Source organism: Pipra filicauda, unplaced genomic scaffold, assembly GCF_003945595.2.
Source record: "Pipra filicauda isolate LSUMZ 115617 unplaced genomic scaffold, ASM394559v2 scaffold114_size2234877_pilon, whole genome shotgun sequence".
Classification (NCBI taxonomy): Eukaryota; Metazoa; Chordata; class Aves; order Passeriformes; family Pipridae; genus Pipra; species Pipra filicauda.
The window spans coordinates 1,737,827-1,743,151 of record NW_024103596.1 but is presented as its reverse complement, the minus strand read 5'-3'; the positions used below and the strand labels follow the sequence as shown (position 1 = coordinate 1,743,151).

Here is a 5,325-nt window from a genome sequence, read left to right as displayed (position 1 = left end):
CACGCCACGGTGTGCCACGCTTGTGGCACTCTGTGATTTCTTCTCCAGCCAGCTGAGCTGCCCCCAGATAGCGGAGAAATGACTGCACGGGAGAGCGTGAGCGCGCCGTGTATGCGAGCAATCCCCTGGATATACAGGAGATAGGGGAGAAGCCTTTGGATCCAGGACTCTTTGCTAAATCGAGTCGGGGGAATGATGCCTGTGCTATGCAGATGAGCTGTCATATTGTCTCCCACACAAGACCGTCTCCAAAGGAACCTACACCTACTGCAATTATCCTGCAGCATATGGACATTTATAGGTCAACCTGGAAAAAAAAAAAAGTGAGAGTAATGGTTGTCCAAAAAAAGCAGGAACCCAGATGATTTTCCAGTGTTATTTTGGAAAATGTGGACGTGGAGCAGGATAAATTATACATACCTGAGAGCCATTAGAAAATGTCAGATTGCCTCTAAAACGCATTAGAAGGGGAAAAAAAGCCTCTGGCTTTCTTGTGAAAGAGGAGCATGCAGTATTTAAATAAGATTCCCTAATAAAAATCAGCACTGGAATGAATTTGCCAGTTTATTCCAACCGTCTCTTGTGGTGGGGACAGTCTGGGGTTGCGTCCTGACAGCCAGAAACATCATCAGGCTGAAACTCCTGCTGACAGAAGAGCTGCATTTTCATTGCGGGAGCAACCATGATGGATAATCCAGGAGCTCCTCCCGTAATGATTTCAGAGCAAACCCAGAATATTTGTTACCCTTCTCTAAATTGAGCTGGAAAAAAATAATAACTTCTGGTGCCAACTCTATGAAAACAACACATGTGTCTTGACAGCAGAGCACTGGATGATTTAAAAATGAAGACCAACCAACAAATGCAATATTCTGGGTGTTGGGGGAGGAAGAGGACTGGCAAATCCTGAAGTCTGTTTGCATTTCCAAACTCTCAGCATTCACCTCCAGCACGTACCTGTCACATCCCCCACTTTTATGCACCATCCTCAGTATATTTTTCCAAAGATTCAGCCTCTGAAAAGAACCAAACCCTCTGTTGACTGATGCTTCTGCTGGAGAGATGAGATTTCTATAATTAGCATCAGAGAGAATTTGGGGAGGGATCTGTTTATTTTGGTTTGGGTTTGTTTTGGGTTTGTTTGGGGTTTTTTTTTGTAAATTTGGATGTTGCACATTTTAAAACAAAAACATTTGCCTTAAAACATCAGCACATCATTTCATAATTGCAGAGTGGAGATGAGGAGCACGTCAGTAGTTGAAAAAACATTAAATTTGCAGGAAGTGATTGAAGCGTTTGCACAGAAGGGGGCAAATGGAGATAAGACAGGCAGCCTGCTTGCATTTGGCTGTGGGAAACTAGTACAGCAGAGACTTATCCTCTACAAGGGAAGTAAGAGGGGGGGAAATGGTTGCAGAACTGTGCTGGGAACCACATTCACAAAATTCACATCATTCAAGGGGTAGAAACCGTCTTCCCTGAATATTTTATGAGCAGCCCAATATTTTGCAATGACCAAGGTGCTGGTCTTTGCACATTTGGCTTGTTTTTGGTTTACTTTACCATAATCTTCAAGAAGGGTCAAGGCATAAAAATCATAGAATCATAGAACAGTTTGGGTTGGAAGAGACCTTAAAAACCATCTAGACCAACCCCTCTGCAGGGACACCTTCCACTAGACCAGGTTGTTCAAAACCACACCCAACCTGGCCTTGACTGCTTCCAGGAATGGGGCTTTCCAGGCTGAACTGTTCCAGCAAAATCCTTTTGCACTGCCCACAGCCACATTACTGCACAAAAAGGACACCCAAATTATATTAAAGATACAAATAGCTCAGCAAAGCCCCTCTAACCTGTCAGGCACAAAAGGTCTGGTTTGATTTGCATTTCGCAGCCTTCCTGACCTGAACTATAACAAGCACAGGATCATCTTCTCACACCAGGGAGAGATCACAAAACACTTACCTGAAATAGGGGCATCTATTCTCCATCTGGTAGGAAAACAAGCTTAACATTTAAGTCTGTCTGCAAGGTGGGAGCAAATGAAGTCCTGAATGTCTGCATGAAGGAACAAGAGCATAATAAAACTGAACAGGTAATTGCTGATACATTATCTGGAGACAAAGGCTAACACCAGGAGACCAAGCTTAAAAATAACTGATAGCCAAAGCACAGCTCCAGTGCAGAGTGTGGTAACAGGCAATCTCATCCTTGACACCTCTGTATCTACTTTTTTTTGAAACTCTGCACTTATTCAGATTAAAAAACCCCACTTGCATGAATCCAGCTAATGTTATTCATGTCATTTTGCACACAGATAATCTACAAGTGCCTCTGTTACCACATGGAAAGTAAACCTTATTTTGTATAAAACAATTGACTTGCCCAGTAAAATATAGGTTTTCCTACGTTTTTTTCCCAGAGAACTGAAACTCGAGCTAATGAATCAGAAAATGCGAAACGATCTGAAAACACCTGGAAAAAGGAGATTAAAATAGTTATCTGTGTTCAGCTGACGAATCTATTGGTTGTCTGTCCCAGATTTAATTAGAGAAAACCCAAAAGATTGACTAGCTCAGCACAAAATTCCTGACCCGAGCCAATTTCATATTTGACAGGATAAAATACTGCTACTCAGAAAAGCTAGAAGAACAACACCTACGATGTGTGCATGCTGATGAGCTTTCAGAGGGGAAATGGCTTTACAAACCCAGCCCTGTGTTGAGGAAACATATTCGAGAGATTCAACAAGTGCAAGGAGTAACCAGTGCCTTTGGGCACCCAGGATTGCCTTGGGGTGTGATTCTGGCTGCTCTATCCTTTTGGGTGGCTTTTAAACTGAAGGATCAGGGGCAGCACAGAGCAGCCAACATAATCAAAGCCACTGTCGCAGGTAATAACTTCAAGATTCCCAAACCACTTATAAGTACGTGATACTCATATAAAAATTAATGACCCATTGACTGCAAACAGCAAAGTACAAGGCAAAAACACATTTGTTGATATATCTATTTGCCATTTGCTGCCTGTCCTCACGCTAAAAGTGTTTCTGGTTATGGTTACTGTTAATTGCTTTTTATCTAACAGTGGAGCTAAGAGGCTTCAGCTGAGATGAGGTTTCGCACTGTTAGGCAATTACACAAACATCCAGATGCACAAAAATTCCCTGGTTTGTAATCTGGATGAGGCAGAACACAGTGACTTATCTCGGGCCTAAAGAGGTTTCTGATCTGGAAAGAAAACAAGTTCTGACTGACCAAGGAAGCATCTAGGAAGGTGAAAAAAATGACTCACCGCCTCCTTGAGCTTCACCTGTTACAGCTCACAGATTAAAAATTCAGCCACGGCTGCTTGAATTTTAACTCATCAACAGGAACACACAGAAGCATCGTGTTTTCAAACACTCCACGTCTTCTGAAGACATTCCTCCTAAGGAGGGCTTCCTTGTGCGGTGTCATTATCTCCGACAGATCTGCTTTGGAAATTTCCTCTCGGGGCTCCTCCAAGTTGACAAGTGAATTCTCTGCATCAGAAATATTTGTTCAGAGGCTGCCAGGCTCATCAGTCACTTCCCGGCGAAGGAGGCGGTCCAGGGGGGATTCTGCTCTTCCCCTTCCCATTGCCCCTGCAAAAATGACATTATTGAGGAGACAATGAGTACAGCCACATGCCTGTGCCACTTGCCTCTCTGGGACACTGCTCTATTTCTCTGTGTCAGGGCTAGAAACAACCCTGCTGCCTCGTCCTGACTCTCACAGCCAAATCACAGCATGCCAAAAGCAAGAGAGTAACCTGGGCTGGCCCGAGCAGGACCTCCAGCCTTTTGGGCACCCTCCTGCTCTGGAGGGCTGAAACATCCCTGCTGGCTGTTATCCACCAACACAGAGCTAATTATCTGGGACCCATCCAGGCAGAGAGGGAACACAGACATCCCAGCATGGGATTGTTTAACATGCACCTTTGGACGGATGGCAATTCTTCATGGAGTGTACGAGTGATTTATGGCGTCTCCGTGTAGCATTGTGGGTGGATGAGGAAGGGATGGCTGGATCTCAGGCAGCATCTAGACTAGTGGGTTACCAAAGGCCTCAGATGGCTCTTGACTTACCTAATGTAGAGTTCCTTCCTACAGCTTGACTGCCCATTCATCATTCATCATTAACAAAGCACTTCGGTGTCTTATCTCGGAACAGGGAGATTTCTTGTGTACACATAAATCAACCTCTCTCTAGCTAGGAAGCTCAGTTTTCACCTAGCCAGCCCTTTCTGAAAGTGAAGTCTGTACCACAAGAAGGAAAAATACCCTCCCCTTTTCATTCTCAAACATGGTACAGAACCATCCTTTCCCTTTCAAATACTATTCGCTTATTTTCACCCCTTGCTCACTAATTATGAAAATGATTTTGCCTACACAGAGACAAGCCAAGTACAGTGTAGCTCCTTCTTGATTCTTTTTTTCATCTTCCATGTTTTTGTCACTAGTGAAGGTTTGATTTCACCTTTTTGAAAGATTTGTCCTGATTATTCCACTTATAAGTTGCTGCTGCTCTCCTGCACATCGGAAACCAGATGAGCCCAGTGGTGAACATGTCAGGTTTTGAAAGGTGTCACAGGAGAAAAAGTGTTATTAGTTCATCCTGCTAACAAAGGTGTCATGATGGATTTTCAGCCTCACCGTTACTGCTGTATCTACGGTTTCTGAAGCCAAAAGACGAAGAGTCATTAATTAACAAAAGAAGCTGGGAGATAATCTCGTGATTAAGTTATTGGAGTGGGACCTGGGTTGATTTCTCAGTCCTGGGCTGGTTGCTATGTGATATTATTCAAAGCACTGCATGGAGACGGGTGTGGAAGGCTGGCAGTGCCAGCTCCCCATAGGCTGCCGGCACTGTGGGCAGGGGCTGCTGAACAGCACATTCCTCATTATTGCCAGCTGGAGTCACTTCTGCTGGGAGACAATTGGAAATAACTCCCCAACTCTAAATGCACTTCACGTTCTGCAACTGCCCTTTGCTCAATCTTGCTATTTTTCCAGAATTTCCTGTGATTGACTTAAATCACTCCTTTTAATGCTTTTTTTTTTTTAAACTCCCTTTCTTCTGTTTCCTAGTGAATGTCTTTACCTTCTGTCTGTTGCAAATGTGAACAGTTTTAATTAGGTGCTGTTGAAATGTCTTTTGCAGTTTGGCATCCTGTTTGGTTTCATTCCTCTCGTTCTCTTTGCAGTTCTGTTCCTTCCCACGTTGCTTATGTTTTCTTGTTTGTGGAAGCTTTTCTTTATATGTATAATTTAATCATGCTGAACTTCAATTTCATCTCTAATAA

At 43.5% G+C, this 5,325-nt stretch overlaps 1 long non-coding RNA gene across 1 annotated transcript; it reads right to left on the bottom strand.

Annotated features, from left to right (window-relative positions):
• Positions 1 to 700: 700 nt before the first annotated feature.
• On the bottom strand, positions 701 to 3,545 carry LOC120323805. Its single transcript, XR_005564672.1, has 3 exons — positions 3,295 to 3,545; positions 1,966 to 2,058; positions 701 to 1,054 (listed from the first exon to the last, which is right to left on the bottom strand). It is a non-coding gene; the product is annotated as an uncharacterized LOC120323805 (long non-coding RNA).
• Positions 3,546 to 5,325: the final 1,780 nt, after the last annotated feature.